Here is a 24,670-nt window from a genome sequence, read left to right as displayed (position 1 = left end):
TGGTGGAGACTAATTACAGCAGGGCTTTGAGGAGGTTGAGAGATGTCACAGCTCAGAGATAGACGAACAGAAGAGTTGGGCAGCATTAGAAGAAGGGGGGAAACTGCCACAGGGCAGCCAAAGGTCACTGGAGAGTATTTCTGATCCCCCTTCTCCCGGAATGTGCCATTCGTTAAGAGTGCAGGAACAAAGGAATCAGAGTGGCCACCGTAAGGGAGGGATGTTGTTGTTAGGGAAGGGGGAGGAGGAGCCCAGTTTGGAGCAACACCATTGTTAAGGCTGGCTATGTTCTTTTGTCTCTCGCTATTATGATTAAATAAACATTAAAAAGGACTCTACTTTGTTTTCTCTGCTCTTGCTGCCACTGGGGAAGGAATAGCTTCCCGAAGCCTTGACAACACTGGTGTTACCAATCCCTCCCTCCCAGATGTATATTTAAAACCAAACAATACAAAATAGGCAGGTCTGGCAGAGACCCGTCTATCCAGCTAGGAGGCCCTTTAGAACAAAAATGTCTTCAATTGCTTCTGAAAAGTACAGAGAGTGGGCACATGCTGTATCTTAACTGGACTGCTATTCCCGAGAACAGGGACAGCAACACTAGAAGGCTTCTGATATATTTGGAACTTGCAGGAAAAGCTTTCCCATAGATTGCAGTGGTCTACTGGGTGTATAAGGGATAACACAGTATCTCAAGTCATGAGCTGTACAGGGCCTTATATGTTAGTACTAACACCTTGACAATTGAGAAATAGAATGGAGAATAGCACAAATGAGTGCTGATTACTGTGTCATTTGCTTCTGGGGGAGGTGAGGAACTGTTTGCAAATGAGTGCTAAACTTGCGCTATATTCTGCAGTTTCTGGAAGTGGCTTTTACATTGTGTGAAAGCACAAATATAATGTGCAAATTAATAATTAGGGAAACATCAGGGATGCATTATGAACTGCTATGTGAATGTGGTCAAGGACTGACAGCCATTTAGAGAGTGGAACTGTAATACAGAAATTATGAATAGTCCAAGAGAATTTGAGCAGGTCACTGAAAAATAAACTCTGTCTTTTGGACTATACCCATAATTTGAAGAAAATCTATATTTATTTTTCATTCCAAGTAACCTTTGGAGAGAACACATTTGGGCTTTGTGGGAATTAAGTCTATTTCCCCAGGCATGTTACTGTTTCCTTTACCAGTAGAGCTGTAAATAGAGATCCCCTTGAGATCTTAGAAGTTCAGCTAAAGTGAGATGTATTATAGCATTCTTGTTCCAACATGATGCTTCTCAGTTCTCAGACTCTGGTGTCACATCTAATCAGTATCAAACTATGAGAAGCATTTGATGCCTGCAGCTTTGATTTTATTTTCTTTGGACTATATCTTTAAGTAAAGCATGGCAGCTTACTGTAGGGTAAAGTTAATGGGTACTTCAAGGATCCAACAGAAGTTTCACTGGATGCATTCCAGACATTCAGCACGTGAGAGTTGTGTTTTCCTCATTTAAAACCATGGGTTTTAAATCCCCCTGAAATCAATGGGTCTTATAAATGCATAACATTGGCTCTATCAAGCCCATAATTAATACACTGTAATTCTGTATTAAGTATATGCTTTTTTAAACAGGCCATTGATACTTAAAACATAACATAGTAGGCCAGGATGATCAGCAGATGCTTTCTATCATGGTTTGTTCACAAAATGTTAAATTGCATGATTAATGAATCTGAAAATGCCTAAGTCATGAAGTTATCAGGCATGACTACTTAAGTTCTGTCAAAGGCTAGCAAATTCTCTTACAATTATATCAATAGCTAAATAAAGGTCTGATCATTAAAGTACCATTTAGCATTACACTTCTCTCTGCTCACAGTTTGGATCCTACAAACTTCACAGCCTAGATTATGCTGGCAGCTAAGTTCTTGCTGTGAACCCAACCTTTGTGGGCACCTCTCTACACAGAGAATTGCTTAATTGAGTTAGACAGCCCCATTGTCTGGTTGGTTTCAGCTAGTGCTGTGCCAAAATCTGTCATCTAGGTTCTCAAGCTTTCATTCTATTTAAAATAGTTTGGCATTTATCTGCCTCATTCTTGGGGCACTTGAGAATTTCAGATTTTGGTGGCTGTTGGGTCTTGAGCTTACATTATTATTGTGAAATTGCCAGATGGTGCATGTGCTTATCTCCAACACTCTGCAGCCCCACTAACTGCCTATGCTTCCTAATCTAAAAAAGTCCCATGGGAGAAGTTACCTCATGATGCCTTCTCCTGGGCTTTAACTGAACCATGAGCACTCAGAAAGGCTACAGAGTGCAGGGATCAGCAAACTTTTTTAGCAGGGGGCCAGTCCACTGTCCCTCAGACCTTGTGGGGAGCTGGACTATATTTTGAAAAAATAAAATAAAAATGAACGAATTCCTATGCCTCACAAATAACCCAGAGATGCATTTTAAATAAAAGCACACATTCTGCTCATGTAAAAACATGCTGATTCCTGGACCGTCTGTGGGCTGGATTTAGAAGGTGATTGGGCCGGATCCTCCCCCTGGGCCTTGGTTTGCCTACCCATGTAGTATAGGCCTCTGGTGAGATGATTTTTTTGAATGAGAGAAAGGACAATCACAAACACCATAAGCTAAAAATGACCAATTTCACTGAACCTTTATCTTAAGGTTGCAACACTGTATCAACCTGAAATGAAAGATGGAAAGCACAAAGATCGTGAGCTGTACTTATTAAAACCCCTCCCACACAAGATTTCATTGATACTTCCTACTTTGAAGAAGCTTACACTGGAACAGGGGGAGGACCTGATGAAAATTGGGTTTTTGAAGCCAAAGTCAAAGTTGCTTCCTCCAGCTTGGCAGTGGCGTAGCGTGGGGGGTGCAGGGGGGGCCGGCTGCACCGGGCGCAACACCTGGGGGTTAGGCTTAGGGGGCGCAAATCCACGGGTTAGGGGGCGCAAATTACTTGCCTTGCCCCAGGTGCTGACAACCCACGCTACGCCACTGCAGCTTGGCCACCAGGCATCTACCACCAACCTCTTCCCTGAGGCTGACAACTTCAGATCTCTACTCTGTCCTCATTCTTCTGATAACAGGATGGGATAAAGAGATCGGCTTCCCCTTTACATCTTCTCTGGGTGATGGCTCAGCTTGTAGGGAAATCAAGAAAGGAATATTCAGAGAAGGGTGCTTCATCACCCTTCCAATCTCTCTTCATATACCCGCATGAACCAACAAATTGTTGTGAAACTGACTGAATATAACCACACCGATCACCTAACATTCTCTGTTGTAGCATGGAAAGAGCTCTGCCTGGACAAAGAATTAATAAGAAGATGGTGTGAACATCTTAATTATGCATTTTGCTGCTCCTTTGAATCTACTCTTGATCTTCACAATAAAGCAGGTCTTGCTTTAAAAAGCATGAAGCACACAAACTTCCCTGCTGAAATGAACTGTAAGGACATTTGTAAGAATCAATGTTAGTGCTCCAATTCAATTTCACACACTAGAACCAGACCTAAAACTTCTAAGAGATGTTGATTTTACTCCAGTTATAATCGCCTCTCAAGAAGATGAAAGAGTAATCAGATTAGCAAACAAAGGTTTCCACCATGTAACATACCTGTCAGATTTTTAAAAGCCAAATATTGAGGTAGGAAAATTCAATTTCCAGTAGATAAGAAAAAGGGTTTTAGAACTGACCTGTCTAAAGAATTCATGATTCACAATAGGCTCAGGAACTTTAGAACGAAGAGAAATGCCGAATATAATCCTGCCACAAGTAAAGTTTGAGGCACTCAGGTCAGTCGAATATATGCATGAATTATGAGAATAGGAGTGCAAGTACACTAGAACAACTGTGAAGCAATGTCTCTTCACTCTTGCATTGAGTTACACTGAGGTATTAATTTTCTCTATTTTCTTGCCTTTTTAAAATAAACTTTTAAAACTATTATTGCTACACTATTTTTTCTTCTTTAAAGAAAGCCTTGAATTTGCTACATAATGATACTGAACAGTCACAGCTACCTGTAAATAGAAAAGAACCCTGAAAACATAGGGAGCAGAAAATATATTTAGATAGGTTGCAAATACCCTTTACCACACACACACACACACACACACACACACACACACACACACACACACAGCAGAACCACAATAATAAAACCATCATTTTTTTGACTCTAGAAAGCATAAATCCAAAAACCAGACCGACAGAACTAAATTAGTTTGTCAGAAAGCTACTACTTCTATCTTATCCATTTTAATCTTTTTTTAAAAAAAAAATTTGACCAAATGGAATGGCATATTTATCTGTACAAATGATTCAGGGTCTGGAGAGATCAAAAGGCCTTTGTTTACAACACTTTCATCCTTTTTCCAGTGCAAGGCAATACCACCAATAAAGCTGCACTTTTTGTTGATGTATGAAAGTAGGAAGCAATGCTTAAAATTTGCCCCCTCCATCAATTATAAAGGCTTTTCATGGCCATTTTATGTCACATTCATACAGAGTAATTTTCTCCCTCTAAAATATAAGAGGAAGCTACTCTGTATTGAGAGTTTTTGAATAGTTGCCCCCGATTTCCCAAGTCAAGGGATCTAAGCTCCCAGTGTAAGACCATAATAAACATTAACCTTATTAGACCATACTAAGATTGTACTTAGATTGTACTCACAAAGATAAATTTAAAAGCATGAACCTCAGTGTTCCATTTAGCTCTGATAGGCAACTGTTGTTGATAAAAGATTTCCTCATTCCTATCTCATTTTTCATTTGTCTGGTGACTATACAAATTTATCACTGCTTATAGGGCAAAAAAATTGACCTAAAATGAAATTTTGAAGCAAAATTTGGAGCTCTGGCTGAGACAAAATATTTGAAAAATTTGGAAGACCGGGGGGTGGGGAGCTTAGCCCCATCCCTTAAAAATGTTAATTCCTACTAAAGAAAATAGCAGCAAACAGTTTCCCCATTAGGTACTTTTAAGAAGTGTCTATAGCAAATACTGCCTAAAATTGAAAAAAACTGGATGTGTTTTGAACTGAAGCTCCTATTCCAAGTAAAGTGTTCTTTTTTTCTTCTTAACATTAAATGCCAAGTAATAAATTTCATATAAATGAGAGTTTGATAATGAAGCATGCAATTTTGGCTTCACTCTTTGAATGACAGTAGCAAATAGCATTCAAGACTCCTTTAAGAAGTCTCCAAATGGAATGTATATGCTCCTGTGTATTGTATGAAATGTCAGCAGTATATACAAGTTTATTATTTAACACATTGCAAAGCACCATTTAGTATATCTGAGTGCAGAACATTGAAATAGCTTTTCTGTGTGGGTGGGTTCACTCAAGAATCCACTCAGGCTAAAAGTGGTAGGATTTTATTATGTTTGATGGGGCATCATTGATGTGCATCATCTTAAAGCCACCCACTGCTGCTTTAATTGCTTTGGCAGTCTTACTGAGCCAATTAACATCAAGTCTCTCCAAGATTCAAGCCTTCTGAATGCACTTCATGTAGTGCATTGTTGTATCCACATCACGATTTAGGCTATATTGTTACCATTGGAAAACCTTGAAAATTCTCTGAAGATTATGGATCACATTTACATATTTTGTTCTTCTAGTGTTCGTCTTGTCATTTAATCCAGGAAGCTAATTAATCATAGCAATTTTTTTCTTAATTATTCATTTTAAAATATTATTTTTGCTGTACTTTGTTAGTGAGGAGAATTTGGAAATCCACAGCACACTGCACTTCCTTACATGAATGAAATGGTTCTATCAGGCATGCTAGAGTAGGATGGCAAATTGTTCAGTCTGCAATTTGGGAGGCATTGCTTCAGCTGCCCATAAACTCAAAGGCTGTTCCTGGCAAATTGTGATGGCTTCACCATTTGTCTCCATACCTTACTTTCCTTGGATGGAAAAACAGGCTCCATCTTCTTCCATGAGGTAATTTGATACCACATGCCCCATGGTTGTACAGGGTTGGCTTTCAACTACCTGCATTATATTGAGTCCTTCCCATTCTTACTTTGCATTAGAGACAGGGATGTGGGATTTAATTTTATTATCCTGCCATCTACGTTAACTTTTAGTATGCCACACAAAGTACTCTTTTTATACAGAATAGGAGAGGAACTCAGAAAGAACAATCAGTGTTAGACCTTGAATTTATTACAATTATACTCCAACTAGGAGCTCAAAATGTTAAATAATAATAATAATAATAATAATAATGATAATAATAATAATAATAATAATAATAATAATAATTTCATTTGTACCACGCCCATCTGGCTGGGTTTTCCCACCCACTCTGGGCGGCTTCCAACAAAGATTAAAAATACATTAAAATGTCACACATTAAAAACTTCCCTAAACAGGGCTGCCTTCAGATGTCTTCTAAATGTCAGGTCGTTGTTTATCTCTTTGACATCTGATAGGAGGGCATTCCACAGGGCGGGCATCACTACTGAGAAGGCCCTCTGCCCGGTTCCCTGTAGCTTTGCTTCTTGCAGTGAGGGAACTGCCAGAAGGCCCTTGGTGCTGGACCTCAGTGTCCAGGCAGAATGATGGGGGTGGAGATGCTCCTTCAGGTATACTGAGCTGAGGCCGTTTAGGGCTTTAAAGGTCAGCACCAACACTTTGAATTGTGCTCGGAAACGTATTGGGAGCCAATGTAGGTCTTTCAGGACCGGTGTTATACGGTCTCGACGGCTGCTCCCAGTCACCAGTCTAGCTGCCGCATTCTGGATTACCTGTAGCTACCAGGTCACCTTCAAAGGTAGCCGCACGTGGAGCGCATTGCAGTAGTCCAAGCGAGACTTGGCTCTTTCCTCCCATTGTATACTCACAACCCCTGTGAGATCAGTAAGACTGAGATATTGGTGATTGGGTCATCTGCTGAGTTTCACAGCTGATTGGTTATTGGAACCTGGGTCTCCCCTGTCCTAACCCAACACTCTAACCCAGTGTTTCTCAAACTTGGGTCTCCAGCATTTTTGGACTACAACTCCTATCATCCCTAACCACTGGTCCTGCTAGTTAGAAATGATGGGAGTTATAGTCCAACAACCGCTGGAGACCCAAGTTTGAGAAACACTGCTTTAACCACTACACCATGTTGTCTTTACTTTTTATTTAAAAAGCCAAGGCAGAACTGTGATGATAGCAGAGAAGGCACTGGGAAGCTGTTATGTACCGAGTTGAATAGGATTCAGAATGCAGCAGTCTGATTGGTCCTAGAACAATAGGATCCAGAATGCAGCAGTCTGATTGGTCCACAAGAGCCACCCAATCCAGCTCCAGGTGGAAGTGAATCCACAACCTGATTGGCCTACAGGTGAATCCCGGAATTAGCCAATCACATGGGGCCCATTGTGTAAATAATGTATATAAAGCAGACATTCTGGGGGAACTTCCATTCCTCCTCACCACTATGAGCTGAATAATGAGCATGAAATCCACTCTTGACTCCATGTATATTTCAGAAGCTGTGGTCAAAATTGTCTGTTGTCCAAGCAAAGATCCAGGTCTGACTCAGGCCGAGGTAAAGCAATGGTGACACCTGGATGGGTGGAGCTAAACTGGAATCTGGGAAGATAATAGAACTCTCTGTCTTCTTCACCTTTGGGTAGATCACCAGTAGAGGTGATGGAGGACAGATCAAATGGCCCTTAGTTCTAGCCTTGGCTGCTACTGACACTTTGCTTCTGATTTACGCTAAAGTTTCTCAAAAATGCTGAGGCAGGACTTTCTGGTGGAGCACTGAAGTAAGTGGGCCGGATTCAGCTAATTAGTCCCACTAACAGAAGCTTGCACAAGGACTTCTACTAATGCAAAGGGGCTTCTCCCCTGTGCACTCCCTGCACCCCCACAATTGGCTTGGGTTGTGCATGGAAGAAAACCCCAAACTATAGGGGAGGGGAGAACATTCAGTCAGTGCTTGTGCTGACAGTACTTTTGCTATTGGGTGATGCTGAATGTCTCTCAGAATCTTGAAAAGTGCAGCTTCTGGCCTCTACATCACCCTAGCACAATGGGGAAACATTGCTTCTAATAATTTCCATAAACTTGTCCTGCCGGTCATTAGTACTACAGTGACAATGCCTTTTTAAACATTACAATAAGCATGTAGCCTTTGTATTTCCTTTAACTGCCACAGACTTTGTTCTAAGTCCTTGGAGATCATATTTTCTCCATAAAGACTGAGGCATGAAAAAGCTTGCTCTTGCGTTATGAAAGTATAATATGTGGTGTTAAGCTGCCTTGTGACCCACTAACCCTTATTATTACTTTGGTTTGTTATTAAAATAAGTTTGTTATTAAAATAAGGGTAGGTTTTAAACAACCCGATCAGCACCTGCCAATTAAATTTCTTTGTTACTGTAAAACAAGTCAAAATGTGGCTACGTTGTGAGGTAAGGCACTCTTTCTCTACCTGGTACCTTCCAGCTGCTTTGGAGAAATCCCCACCCGGCCCACAATGGTTGGGGTAATGGGAGTGGTGCTCCAAAACACCTGAAGGGCACCAGGTTGAGGGAAGGTTGGTGGAAATAATTGAGGGCCTTAGCCATCAGAATAGTGATTTGCAGTATTGTAGATTTGGAAGGTACCCTCAAGCGTAATCTAGTTCAGCCACCCTGCGATGCAGGAATCACAACTAAAGCATACCTGACAGATGACCATCCAACCTCTGTTTAAAAACCTCCAAGGAAGAAGTGTCCATCATCTTCTGAGGGAGTCTGTTCCACTGTTGAACAGCTTTTACTGTTCAGCTTTTACTTTTACAGTTCTTCCTAATGTTTAGTCAGAATCGCCTTTCGTGTAACTTGAATCCATTGCTTAAATGCCCTTCCAGTGTCTAGGTTTAATTTCATATGCATTGTGAAATACTGTTTCTGTAAAGTCCCCCCCCCCCAACACACAAAAAGACTGGTCCTTTGTATAAGTGTTCCAGTTGGGAAATGCTAACATCCTAGCAAGGGCTTTGCGTGCTTGGCATTGGAATATCCAGAAAACATTTCCTTCCATCCCTCCACGTGCCCCAAGCACCTTCCCATCAAAGCCCACCTTGTGCCACGGGGAAGGCAGAGACTGTGGAAGTGGCCCATTCCTTGGAAGAGCGTTGAGTCCCACTGATGAGAAGGACCCTGTGGGCCTCTTTCTCAATGGAAAACACTTTCCTGTGGTACTAAAGCACCCTCAGAACAATGGCTGCAACTCTCTGTGTGATTCCTGCTGAGGCAAATACCCTGCAATATTTTACTGCACACTGATTACTTTGAGTGATCACAGAAAGGGCATTTTAGCTTTTTCTGTACCCCGCTGGAGGGGTGGGTAGGTGGGGAGATGCAGTTTGATTAGGGTGGCTTTTCAAACCTTGAAAGGCAGGCCAAGTTTTATTGCTGTGTCTTAATATTGAAGATATTGATGCTTTTGAATTCTGGTGTTGGAGGAGACTCTTGAGAGTCCCATGGACTGCAGGAAGATCAAACACATCCATTCTTAAGGAAATTAGCCCTGAGTGCTCACTGGAAGGACAGATCCTGAAGCTGAGGCTCCAATACTTTGGCCACCTTATGAGAAGAGAAGACTCCCTGGAAAAGACCCTGATGTTGGGAAAGATTGAGGCACAAGGAGAAGGGGATGACAGAGAATGAGATGGTTGGACAGTGTTCTCGAAGCTACCAGCATGAGTTTGACCAAACTGTGGGAGGCAGTGGAAGACAGGAGTGCCTGGCGTGCTCTGGTCCATGGGGTCACGAAGAGTCGGACACGACTAAACAACTAAACAACAACAATATTGAAGAGGAGATATCCAATGAAGACCACATACATGTGCTTAATGGGGAGCTTCGCTTTTAGGGAATAAACTGAAGTCCACATAGTAATATGGATTTTCACATGACCATAACTACTTTCTTCCCACTGGTTTTAAGAAGACCGCACAGAAGCTCACTGCTCTCTTGTTCACTTATTCTCATTTTTATGCACAGAAAATGTCAAGTAAGTTGAGGGTTGCTCTGTGAGTGGCAACTTTGTCAGAATAGTATCTTGTATTCAGGAGTGAAAGGGAAATGCACTGTCATGGATTGCCCACGAGGCAGCCCTGACATGAAGCTTCCTGTCTGAAGCAGATGCTTCAAGTTTTCCCAAGGAACAGAACTTGGAGACACAAAGGGAATAGCCAGGTGCTGCCGCTACAGCACTACACATCGTCATTGTGCTATGCCTTCCCTCTCAATAAAACAAAACAGGGTTTAAGACACTGAAAGTTATTATTCATCCAATTACTTCTTTAGAGCTTTCCCCTGCACTTTTATGATGTGATTGGAATTAATCTAGCCATGAGACGACATAATCTGGTTAGTTTCCCTCTGAGGATTTTGAAATGCAAAGCTTTTGCTCATTAGTTCATAAACGAGAAAAGGAAAATACTCTGCACTCTGTCTCTTTTAAAAAGGACATAGTTTACTGGGAGCATTATTATTTAAGTTCACACAGGAGTGGTGTCGATCTCATCCGTCCCTCATGTTTAGCTGAAATGAAAAATAAACTGACTTGAGGCAGATATTCAAAACATGCAAGTAAATAAACATACACACACACACACATATTAGTGAAGATGAGTACAATCCAGTCAAAGTTAGAAACCTAGGAATCTGCCTTGTACAGAGTTAGACCACTGGTCCATCTGGCACAATATAGTTCATAATGATTGGCAAGTTTCAGACAGGGGGTTTTCTTCCCAGTCCTACGATCCTCTGTATGGCTTTGAGGACCATGTGCAGACCATGTGCTCTGCCATTTAGCTACAACACTCCCTCACACTTTGGCTTTCCGCTGAATTAAATGGGAGAGTAAAGCACATCCCTAATTGTCCAGGTGTGTTCAGTAGAAATTTAAAGTGCATAAAAAACCAGAAAAAATATTCTAAGAAAGGTTATTATTGGCCCCCTCTACACTGTACATTTAAAGCAGCATCACAGCACTTTAAACAGTCATGACTTCGAATCATAGAATTGTAAAATTGGAAGGGACCCCCAGGGTCATCTAGTCCAACCCCCTGCAATGCAGAAATCTTAGCTCAAGCATCCATGACAGATGGCCATCCAACCTGTGCTTAAAAACCTCCAAGAAAGTAGAGTCCACAACCTCCTGAGCGAGATTGTTCCACTGTCAAACAACTCTCACTGTCAGAAAGGTCCCGTCCCCCCCCCCGATGTTTAGTTGGAATCTCCTTTCTTGAAGCCATTGATTCAAGTCCTATCCTCCGGAGCAGGAGAAAACAAACTTGCTGCATCTTCCATGTAACAGCCCCTTAGATATTTGAAGATGGCTATCATATCTCCTCTCAGTCTCCTCTTTTCCTGGCTAAGTACACCCAGCTCCTTCAAGCATTCCTCATAAGGCTTGCTTTCCAGAGCCTTGATCATCTTTGGCTTCTCCCAAAGAATCATGGGAACTGCAGTTTGTTAAGGGTGCTGAGAGTTATTAGGAGACTTCCTATTTGCTGCACTGAACTACAGTTCTCAGAGTCAATCTCTCTTACCAGGGAACTCTGGGCATTGTTGCTCACAACCATTAGCACCCTTAACAAAGAACATTTCAAGTTTTCTTTGATGGAAGCCATGACTGTTTAAAGTGGCATGATCCTGTTTTAACTGTTTTATGCAGATTGACCATTAAAAGAGGGGCAAAAATGATAGCTTTGCAGGATTATAGTATCTCATGATTTGTCTGGGTTCCACCAATACAGTATAAACTTTTTTTAAAAAAAGGAAGAAAAATAATTTTCCAATGAATTTTTGTTTTTATTAAATTTCTTTTCCTGAAGCTTCTCATTGCATTGCATCCTCAAATATTCTTGAAGTGGTAAGAGAAAATATAGAGTAGACAAGAGTCTTCATGTTGATTATTTTCAACCACCTGATATTCTTCCTTCCTTTATAGACAGGGCAGCAGGCTCCCTATGGTGCCCCTGTGCTGCAACCGGACTCTTTTATCATGTTACACTAGGTTTTATTATTTAGAATTTTAAAAATGAGCCTCGGGCTCTGTAAGAACACTGCTTCCATTTAATGGTTGAGCTGCAGGTACTCAGACACCATGCTGGGCAAAGTTCAGCATTAAAACTGTCCTCTGGTAAGTTAGATGTGTTGGGACGCCGTGGAAAAAGATTTACTGGGTGTATATATTCAATTTTGCTTCTCTTCAAAAGTAGGAGGGTTGTATCTTCTTATAGATATACAGGTCTAATCTATTTTGTCAGGTGAGGAGTGCTAAATTTGCCTTCTAAATCGAAGCATCCAAGAATGTTGCTTACAGGGCTATCCAATGAACTTGAGTACTGGAAGATTCAGGAAAGGCAAAATTATTCACTCAGCACATAGTTACACTGTGACATTTGCCACCATGGTCCATAGTAATGGCCACTGACTTGGGCAGCTTTAAAAAGGGGGTTAGAAAAATTCATGGAGTAATGGAATTGGCCAGTAATGGAATTGTCTTCTTCAGCAACTAGGATACCTATGGATGCCAGTTGCTAAGCAACACAAGTGGGGCACGTGCCACTGAGCTCATGTCCTGTTTGTGTGCTTCCCATAAGTATCTGGTTGGTCACTGTGAAAACAGAAAGCTGAACTAGATGAGTCTTTGGTCTGTTGCATCAGGGCTCTTTTTATGTTTGTATGAGCTAGAGGCTTTGGTCTAGAAATGTCTTGTGTGAGAAGAAGAGCCCTTCCACAAGACAGCTTCACTGAATTCTTCTGATTTCACTGTGCCATTCTACACTTTTCAATATGGTCCATTGGTATCTATGAAATGGAAAACCCCACTGATGTTCTGCTTTATCTTATGTGGGTTTAACCCAGCACATTTTTGTGAGAACATCTTGTAGGAGATGCCTACCACATAATTTACAAACAGGGTAAAATAACAGCATTCATTAGGTAATAGGTCCTCGTCACACCTAGGCAATGCAGGGGAAATGTTTGGATTTTTACATTTTGTCAAGTAAATATAAAGGTAAAGGACCCTTGGATGGTTAAGTCCAGTCAAATTTGACTATGGGGTGCAGCGCTCATCTCTGCTTTCAAGCTGAGGGAGCTGGTGTTTGTCTGCAAGCAACTTTTCTGGGTGATGTGGCCAGCATGACTAAACTGCTGTGGCACAACGAAACACCGTGACGGAAGCCAGAGCACACAGAAACATCATTTACCTTCCCACCACAGCAGTACCCATTTATCTACTTGCACGGGTGTGCTTTCGTACTGCTAGGTTGGCAGAAGCTGTGACAGAGCAACAAGAGCCCACTCCATCGCATGGATTTGAACAATCCCAAGAGGCTCACTGGTTTAGACCACAGCGCCACCCACATCCCTTGTAGGTGTACTACACAGAAATACCTTCTTGAACGGGAGAGCTACAGTGACTGCATAAATTCATTCCAACCTATGGGGGGCAAGCAGAAAAGGGTAATGATTTAAAGTGAATGATTTTGAAATAGTGCTAGCTAAGTTCAGTTAGGCACAGAGAATTATTAAGGCTCTGGTGTTTTAATTCAAGATCAAATATCCTAACAAGCAAAAATGTTGTGCTTAAAATTGGATTTCACAGATGGAAAAATAGCTGTATTGCTACTGTGAGATGGAAGAATATAAAAGATCATTCATCCAAAAAGAAGTAATTGTGACTGTCTTAAGCTCATGTTTAAACTCCATAGAGGATTCTGCATATTGCTGTATATGATGCAAGGCAGCTGATGAAATGTGTTAAACAAAACCAGTCCATGAATAAAAAACCTGTACAAAAATATTTTAGTATATACATCGAGTGTTCCTACATAGAGGTGCAATGCAAAATTAGATTACGTGAAGTGATATCTTCAAACTTAGGAAATATTTCAATTTGATTCAAGGCCTGCCTTAGGGTTGTCATAGCAATGAACAAAAGACAGATGGGACTTACTTCTGAGTAGACGTTCATAGGATTTCTCTTAAAGAATATAATTCACCATTGAAATTGATGTATATTCACACTGATCCTGATCATTTCATGGGGACATTGGCATGATAAATTCACACACCCAAAGATTTTTAATATCTTGCTGCCATAGAAATCATAATCCATTAGCATCCTCTGCACCCTTTGCTAGTGACATCAAGTAAGGGAGGTAAGGAAGTGAAGCCAAGTCCTTAACTCATTCCAGAAACAATTCCTCCATCTGTATCCAACAAGTCCAATGAGGTGAAAGGGATTGTCACAGAAGATCTCAAGGAATAATGATTGACAGTGGGGAAAACTGAAATGACAATGGGGAAAACTGATTTCTGGGCAGAGGGAATGACTAGTAGAAAGTGTCAGAAAAATGGTAAAAGAAAGAATATAGGTTGAGAGATATATATCAGTATATAATAAAAGGAGTTAGGAAATCAGCTGGGGACACATTTGGCCACATTTGGATAAAGTATTGAAACTCTGATATATATATATTCCAATTGTTTAATAATTAATTAAATATATGTTGCATTTAATGATCCATGCTCTGGTCTGAGTGGTTTCGAAAGCAAATATATCTCACCTGGTATGGAAAGGCCTCAGTGGTATATCATGATCAAGTAGCATACATAAAATTCTGGTTCTTAGTCCACCGGTGATGGATGTTTTGTTTTGTGAGAATGTGATTATTGGTGCATTTGTTGTGTTGCATAAATGTCATTTGCCACTTTGAGAACTTTAGTTGAAAATCACAACATACATCTATTTTTTAAAAAAAGAGAGAGAGGGAGGGAGGGGAGGGAGGGAGGGAGTCCTACGGCTCCGTGCAAATCTGTAGGTGGGAGTAGCCAGTATTTAAGTAAAGTCCAGACCCAGTAGCTGCAAGGGTCTACCACGATGGGCAACCTGGGAGCAGGCCTTCATCATTATTTAAAGAACAAGAGGCAACTCTCCACTCCTATCCCTCATTATGGGGGGAAATGAATCCCTTTTACTTTCCCCATGAAAATAAAAGGCCCCTGAAACCTGTTTATCGGCAATCTGATAAGTTTAATTCACTCTGGAGGGACTTCTGGGCCTGTAAATTCAACCCAATTTGGCCCAAAAGGAGGCAAAGTTATAGTTTTAGATTCTTAATTTGCTTCATTATAGTAAATGAAACACAGAACTTTATATGGAGAAGCTTGGAATCTGAAATGCAGACAGAAGCAGAGTGACCAGAGAACAACTCAGAAGAAGATAGGGTTTATTTTTTAAAAAACCAAACATGTCACAGATACAGATACAAGGTGAATCTTGGTTGGCTGTTTACATGACTGTCATATATGGATCTGCAGTCAGTGCCATGCAAAATTTATCTGGTTCTTATACAATTATGTAATACAGCCCCCGCCCGCCCTTCCTCCATGAATGGACTCTTGTAGCTTCTGTCGATCACCTTGTTTAAAGCAATTTTGTGCATTTATTCATGTTCAGGCAAAAATAAGTTTCTGTAAGCATTTCTAAGCCTGAGGTATAACATCTTTAAGTGGGATATATAATGTATACCTTTTGGATTTTTGTGATTATGCAGCCTATAAATGTAGTGAGCTTGCTGCCCAAACCTGGAGGTGGGGGGAGGGGGAAAGTATAAGAAACAAACCCAAAAGTTTTTTATATAAAAGCAAGAGTAGCCCATCATTAAAACAAGTTTCCCCAAACAACACAAGACTGAGTCACATTAAATGAATTTAACTTATCAGCAGAGGCTTAAAGAAGAACTTCTAGCTTGTCATTTTACAGCATGTTGACTTGCTACCAACCTAACAGGCTGATATAAGCTATAGCAGATTTCAGGTCAGCTGCCTGATGGGAACATGGGGATTTGGCTGAATTCTCTGTGGTGGGTATATCTTTCAGGTTAAACTACATGCAGTTGCCACATCCAGATTTCAAAGTGATGTGACCCATGATTTGCATATTACGTTCATGTTTGCAAGTCACCATGCTTAAATTTGCATCACATCCAGTTTCTACATAGTGGGAATCAGTGCTTTCAAAGAGTTCTTTGGCTCATGATCAACCCAGCCTTTTCCCCAGACAAAATAAGTGAAATATTCACTGAAAGGAAGTTACTATATTATTCTGTTACAGTTCCTGTCTTGACAGGCAAAAATGTGGCTGCCTGATGTCTAGTGCCCCAAATTCAAACTTACAACAAAAAGCTGTTCTTTGTACTCCTGTAATGTAGGTGATGGGTGGGGAAATACAGACGCAGATCCTTTTTCTTAGGCATATGAAAGGAGCAATATCTTATTCTGAAATCACAGTGTATTTGCATTGAGTACGGCAAGCACTGTCTTGGAATTCTTAGATGTTCCAGCTTGAAAGCAAAGGCAACAGAAGCAGCAGAAGGCAAATCTAATGTGCATTGCTAAGTATTGTTTAATAATATAATGTGTTTCTGAATGGAATAATGAAATCAGCAAAACAAGTGATAACATTTGGACCACAGAGGAAAATATATTATCATAGAAATTGCTCAGAAGCAGTCACCACAGTGCCAGCACAGCAGCAAACCCAGCAGTTGGTTATAAGAACTGCACATGGAAGTTTCTGGGTCCCATGTAGGCAACTCAGGATAGTGTGTGATATGCAATTACTGTAAATAGCCTCTTTTTCCTGGGTTTCCCAGGAATACATCCCTGTGTATTTTTTAATGCCCACATTATTTGAACGGCATGCATATATGGTTCTTCCAAGTGTGTTTACAATTAAATATAGACTCAAGAATTCTGTGCTGAATAGGTTGGCACAAGTGACTAAGTCTCAGGGAACAGTAAACAGCAATTATTCATCTGTTCTTTCCTCTGATCATAAATATGATTTCCTACCAAGAAACTCCCTGTTTGAAGAGATCCAGCCCATGATGCTTTCTTGAATACAGTCGTCCTTTGTCATAATCAGTATCCATCTGTGTTGGCTACCAGTGTGTGTTTCCAAACATGCTGTTATCAATAGCTTTTACAAAGGCAGTAAAGCGCAAGGAAGCTTGGAAACACCAGAGATGCTTGAGGAATTAAGTGGTTGCAGATTGTGATATAAACTGATTTAGTCACACCTCGCAGATTTATGCGTGGATTGGGATTTCATTATGCCCCAGCACTTGTCTCTCCCAAATGTTCTGATCCAGTTCTTGACTCAAGAAACAGACTACCAAAAAAAAAGTATTTGAAAAAAGACACATCTGGAAATGCATACTTTAACAGTATATGAGAGAAAGGAAATGTTTTAAAAATGTACTTAAATGCACGTTCTGTGCAGCTTTCAAATAAATAAATGCATAGACACATGAACATAATCTAGCCAAGAAGTAAACTGGTTAGCCCATCCATGAAAATGAAAATGCATTGTGGTTCATTGGTTGGTTGGTTGGTTGATTTGGGCTAGTTCTGAAAACATATTAGGTGGGTATGTTTATCTCTGCAGCCAACAGATTTGGTATCTGGTTTCACTAATACACATTTGATATCCAACTCTTTCTTCCTATCTAGAGACAGAGAAGATCTTGACATTCTGAGACTAGAAAACTGCCTTATATGTATTATTTTTCATTTAGAAGGTAGGTCTTACTAAACTTGCACACACCTTGGTTACACCCAGCTTAAATCATGTTTACATGCTCTGTGTGGGACTGCCTTTGAACCATCAGTTGGTACAGAATTCATGAACTAGGTTGCTTGTGGGAGCCTGCATTAATGATCACATGCAGAGGTGGGTTTAGGGGAAAGCGACTGGTTCTGCCGCACTGGGCACTGAGCCTAGGATGTGTTGCAGGGCGTTGCAACTATGATGTAGTGAATTGAGTAGAACGGAAGGTGAGAGGTGGAGGGTGGAGGGTGCCAAAATTTGGCCTCGCACAGGGCGCCACTGAAATTTGAAAAACACCAATATTATACTATTTCTCCAATTGAAAATTGTGGCTTTAACCTTTAAATGACCTAAACTATTTGGGTCTAGAGTAAACGGCATGCATTCAAACTGTAATTACTGGGGAAAGCCTTGTGCCATGTCTCATCTTCAACAGAGGCAAGTTGAGAGCACAGTTGAAGGCACTCTCATTGCATTTCTTCTTGTCTTCTACAGGGAAATGGAAGCATGGCATTTCAGAGGAGCTTTTGAGACTGCTTTAGCTTGGTTGCCACTGGATGTTTCTGTTGCTGTCCGAGTTTTCTTGCTGATGCTTATATTTTGTTGTATGTAATAGCTGTGCAGGTGGAAGGGAGTCTGAACAACTGGGCATACTCTTCCCTGCTTTGTTGATGATGTTGTTTGATCTTAGCACTGTGGTCTCAGTGCCAATATTTTATCCAAAGATATCACATTGTTCATGCATGCATATCTTTATCATTTCACAGATGATAGTGGAACGTAAATGAAAGGGCTCCAACCGTGCAGCAATTGAAAGGATCACTCCTGTCTTCAAGAAGCACAGTTGTAATGAGGTGCGCCCATCTTTTCTCCTAATGAACAATGAAACTAAAGTCAATCATTGTTGTGATGGTTCATGTCTTTCAAGGTTGCATTGTTGACGGGCAGACTGCCTGCAAAAGGTCTTCAACTTCAGAATGGAAACTGCAGCCGACAGTACATATTGTGAAGTGGTCCCTGACCCAAAACATCTGTTCCAACTTCTACGCAGATTGCTGGAATACTGATGTGAATGCTGTAGAACATTCAGCTTTGAGTCACCCCCAGCTTTGTCCTCTACAGCTTCAGTTGGGAGATGCACTATTTGTTTCCTCCGAGCCCTCTTTTCAGTCGCATGGCATGAACTTGGCAAATGTTTCCCGGGAGGAATTCATCAGGTGTCCTCAACAAACTGATATCCCTCAGCTGCAGATGATTTTTGGTTGCAGGTTAAGTGGGATGCATCAGATCGACCCGCAATGGCTTGGAGTTGGAACGCATTATTTCACTGAAGTCCCAAGCCGAGGGCCACCTTTATGTAATTTAGGGCTGAGGCTGAATGTGACAGTGAAACCACATCTTTGCCAGCAGTCTCGAAGTGCACCCTTTTGCTCTGGACGGGGCATATGTTTAAGTCACATCTGGGAGGAAGCCTACAATTGCCACTGTAACCAGCTGTATTCAGGACAATTCTGCCAAGAATTTGATGTGTGCTCCAGTAAGCCCTGCTACAACAACGCCTCCTGCGTTAGAAAGGGAGTGAAAGGAGAACTTGATGCAGAGTCCTATGAATGTATATGCCCCCCAATGTTTGCAGGTAAGAACTAATGTGTTTCAGGACTTAACTAGACATGATATTTGTCATGTGACTTGGTCTTGCATGAAATATTTCTTTTTTTCTTTTTAAATAGCTCACATAAATTGGGATCCTGGTGCAAGGGAAGAGGGCTGTAACTTTTTGTTCTTGTCATTGTCCTAATCAGAATTCCCCTCCCGGCTCTTTAGAACAAAGAGAGACTTCCTTTCATTGTGAACAACAACCATAGGGGTGGGGGAATTCTGACCAAGACTTGAGTGGGCACAAAGGGTTAAGAACCCCTTCCCTCATGGTATGTTTCCAATCCACTTTGCAATCTATGCTTCATCTAGCTATCTATCTATTTATCTATCAACTATCATGCATGTAAAATCAAACTATGTGAGAAGCGTAGTTGTTTTGGAAATAAACAATAAAAAGAATGTATTAAAATATACTATAGCAATGGATTAATGAACAATAGAAATGTGATACACCACGGGTGTGAGTGGCTACTTTTAGCAAAAATAAACAAAATAAGAGGAATGTAGACACAACCATGCTTTGACTATTTATAAGCCCATTCATGAGCACAAGGCTCCGACCAGGGTTTGGTCTTTACTTCTGGACAATTCTAAATTGTAAAAATAAGTAAGATATATTCATGGTAACATATGAAAGTGTCCTCAAATCTACATGAAGATTATTAACAGCAGCAACAATAAAAAGAACCCGAGATAATTTCTCCTGTCACTAATCCCAAACACTCAAAGGTAGAAATAATTTTAGTTGCTATCTTGAGGATAATAAAGCATCCTTTATAAATAATTGTAGTATAATTAGAACCAAATCTCCTCAGAAAAGTGACACAGGATTTCTTTTAGAATGAATTGAAAACATGTAGGCAGGCACAGTATGGATTCTTTCAGTGCCTGTTCCAAATGAACTCAGTCTAAAAATTGAGCTTGACCCAGCTTCATTTAAAAGCCCAAAGAAGGATTCTCAATCACTTCAGTAAGAGCAGTACTGAAAATTTTAGGAACCAGCTGAGTCAGGCACAATGAGAGCTATTTAATAGACTGTAGTAGCATTATAGGCAAAACCTGAACAACCTTCGTGGGAAGAAAAGAAGGCAGTGAGATTAAAACATTTGATTTTGGGTTGTAGCTCGCAGGTGTGAGCAAGAGAACAATGGTTCTCATACTTTTATTTTTTTGTTTTTCAAAAAAAGCAATAATTGCTCAAGTGTGAATAACAGTATAGCAACAATTCAAATGACAAGCATAATTATACGGTATTTAGTCCCATATGCTGTAAAAGCACAAGCAATTTATGATCGGTAATTTCCAGTAAGCAGCATGTTTAAGCAGAATTCATCCTAAAACTGTCTGCATTTCCAGTCAGCTGTTAAATCATGCTGAAAAATAAATATTAGAAGGTGTCTTATATTTAAATATTTGAAGGTTGTTTCCTGCTAAATTTAGAGCATTTACCTTATAAGCATCTTGTAAACAGCGATGAGGGACCTATGGCCCCCTGAATATTAGTGGGCCCTTGGTCATGCTATCTGGGACTGACAAGAGTTAGATTCCATCAACATATGGAAGGCACCATGTTAGCTACTCCTAACAAGCATGCTGACTTGGGATTGCCCTATTGAATTTAGTGACACTTGAGTCTGAGTAGACATGTTTAGGCTTGAACTGTTTGCTATAAGAACTGACTTCCAGAATCTACCCGCTTTCTGTTTCCAAAAGTAGTCTTTGGAAGTATCCTATATGCCTATGAGTTGTTCACAAACATGGCATAATGGTAGTGGAAACCATTTCCTATTGATCACTTCCAAGCATGGGGTAACAGAAAGTTCAATTTTATGTGTGGTGTTTCGCTACAAAACCTTTCTTCAAGTTTATTTGGATTTGATTATTTGTATCTTTTCTGGAGCAGTGGCATGGCTGCAACTTCTTTTCCATAGCCAGTCCCACAATGTTCTGATAGCATCTACCTCTAATGCAAGATGGTTAGGGCAGATCATGTACAATGATGAAGCCTGCTTCTTTTTGGAGGTGCATAATTGGTATGGTGTGCCAACAACTTGAGATCAGGATACCTGAAGAAACACCTTTCTCCTTACTGCCCTGCACAACCCTGCCTCAACTGCTGAGGCACTCCTGGTAATGCCACAGCTTATGGAAGTGTGGTTAGCAGCCACTGGAGGAAAGGACTTTTATGCTGAGGCACCCACACAATGGAATCATCTTCCCCATGTGTTTAAGCAAGCACTCACATTATTGATGTTTAGGCAATTCGTTATTGATGTTTAGGCAATTCGTTAACTCTGTCTTAGTATTCCCATTCTTTCTGTATTTTAATACTTTGATATGTATTGTAATATTGTTCTATACCACCTCGAGATTTGACTTAGGAGATGGCATAAACATGCCATTAAGCAGTGATGATCAGGATATACTTAATTTACATATGGGAAGAATGGTGTGGAAACAACCATGGAGGGCTCAGAAACCATGCTGCTTTCGATAATGTTTAGTTGAAGGATTACTAATTATTCTCTGGACGAAGCATCTTTTTGGGGAAGGCGAGTCTTCTATTCATTTCTCTTTCCCCCCTCTTTGTTTTCATAAGGAAAGAACTGTTCGGAAATCATTGGTGAGTGCCAGCCACATAGTTGCTACAGTGGCAGTTGCCACAGGGTTTCTTCAAATACTTACAGATGCCAGTGCAATAAATATGCTGCAGGTAAGGAACAGATTTACAGGTTTACACAAAAAGTTACATGTTTAGCCATTAGCCATTACAGGTTAGCCATTCAAAGTCAAACGGGACAAAGTCAAGTGGATTTCTACATTTTGTTACTCTTCATGTTTCCTGATCCATGACTTGGATCATGACTTGGGTCAGATCATGAGTCTGTTTTAGGCTGCTTTGAAATACGCAGTCCTGCTGATTGCAAGATGGTCTGGGGATGCCAATGCTGCATCTGTTGTTCTACATTTGTATTTCTGCATGGATTTTAAAGGAATGGAGATGCAACAGATGGACTTAGTCCTATCCTGATACAGAAAAGGGAACAGGGAATAACCTTACCATAATGGGTTCATCCATCCCTAGCTGCTCAGCACAGGAGCATCAGCATAAAGATGGTTTATTTTAAATACAACCCAAGTATTTAATAAAAAGAGGAAAAACACAGGTAAATATTTTTTTACATCCCCCACCCCTTGGAAAAGAGGCTGCGACAGGGAAGCAATAAAAGAAGAATTTCCTCAAATTGGTAAGGGGATTTCAGTACACTGCTACACTCAAAACAACTTTATGTGGATTTTTTTTTTCTTTTTGACCTTAATTTAAACAAAACTTTTTGTGGCATAAACTGTACATTTTGTCAACACATTAAGTGTTCTGCTCAAGCTTCGTGTTAATTTCTGATGTGGTGCAGCAAGGATATACGGCTGAATTGCTCATCTGGGCTCTTTCACACTAAGGAAAATTGATCTACTGTTTGTGATTTGCCTCAGGCTTCAGTAGGATTCAATAACCGATTTACAGACTGCCAATCCAATACTTTACCCAGCTGATTAAAGCGTATCTCTAGTGGTTTGAGAGTCAGAGAATTGCCCCCATTCGTGACATCTTGCATTTAAAATTTAAGAGAAAAGCCTCGGAAGCTAGCAGGTTCCCTTCTAGGCATGAAAAAATATTCACAACAGTGAATTGATTAAAAATAAGTCATGCTAAATTGGCCATATCAAAAAGAAAGTTGTGATTGTGGGGCCAAGGGTTGGAATAAATACACAGAAACATGCAGTTGGGATGAACTAAGGACTACTTTATATGTTATGACATTAAAACATGCTAAAGAGAAGTGTTGGTGTGGGAACTAATAAATACAAGGCAATTGCTAACTGCTCTATGGTGGCCAGCCCATGCCAGGACAAATAAAGCCCCACACACACTCTGAAGGTGAGGAGGAAGGCCGTCCCACATCACCACCATCCAGGCTCCCCAAACCCTAGGTGGATGAGGTATATTAGACCCAAAAGCAGATCAATTCCTGCTTTCAGGCCCTGAAACCCTGGCCTGCAGGCCTCAGGACTTGCCCACCTCAAAGGTGCCTCAGAGGTCACCAAGCTGACCTACTGTTTCCATTTCCACACCTTCATGCCAAAGTGACCAATTAAACCAGTTAAGCTATTTAACAACTGCTGCATCACCTAACACGGTAAGAAGTAGGTGGAAAGCCTAGCCTGAATGACTAGATAGCCAGCTGGCCAACTTTTCCTGTTTGCCCTCAAAGCAGCACCTTAGTCACAGTATGAAAAAAGGAAGGGTGGGCAAGTGCAATGATGGAAAGAAGGAGCAGGCAGGAGCAGTCTACATATGTATGCTTGGCTGACTATGTAGGCTTGGCCACTCTACCTAACATATTGCCATGCACAGCTGTGTGTGAGGACACCCCTTTACCACCGAGAAAGATGGTGGCTGGAGTGCCAGCATTAAAAGTGTGGTGTTTGTCAGTCAAATTTAAATCAATGCAACCCAAATGCTTATGTGCAAACGAATGGATGTCTAAATGCTGCTGTTGTTGAACTCTACCTTGTGACAATGAATGTTTTAAATTGATCAACTACAAGGTACAGTAGTCATTTATTCTAACACTGAGAAATATTTCTGTTCTGCTGTATACAGTTATTGAATCGCCAGAGTAGATGGTAGACCTTGCTGGTTAGATCCAAAGAACTGTGAGAGGAATGAAAATAATCACCAGCACTGTATCGCAAATCCTTGTACAAGAGTTCATGCAAACCTTTAACAGCAATTCCTTTAATAGCTCCATATGCAAACCTTTAATAGATCTATAGCAGTTCTTATCCATCCATGTTCTAGTAATGAGCGGTCCATCCTGTTTCACCACCTGAGGTGAAACGGAAAGGTGCCATCCCTGCCTCTCCTCCTCGCCAAAGCCCTGCTTACTGGGATCAGCTCCGGAGAAGTAAAGAGAAGTGGTGACAGCGGTGAAATCTTGTGAGAACTCTTCAGAGGTCGCTGCCACCACCACTGATTATTCTCCAGTGGTGGCAGAGGTGGGGCGCCTACAGAGCTGTCAACCCATGGGATTCTGCCACCCAAGGTAGCTGTCTCAGTTTGCCTCATGGGTGGGCCAGCCCTGGTTCTAGTGCAGAGGTGGGGAACATTTTTCAGCCCAAGGGCCACATTTCCCTCTGCGACACCTTCTGAAGACCACATGCAAGTACTGGGAAGGACCAGAGTACATATTTTGATTTAGTTTCACTTTTCGTGTACAATGTGTAAAGCAGCCATGATGTGAACAAAAAGTCCCTTTTGCATGCAAGAGGACACATTTGGATCCAGGCTTATGAAATTTTACTT

The sequence above is a fragment of the Podarcis bocagei genome (genome assembly GCF_964188305.1).
Source record: "Podarcis bocagei genome assembly, chromosome: 3".
In the NCBI taxonomy this organism is placed as follows: domain Eukaryota; kingdom Metazoa; phylum Chordata; class Lepidosauria; order Squamata; family Lacertidae; genus Podarcis; species Podarcis bocagei.
This window is presented reverse-complemented; position numbering follows the sequence as displayed.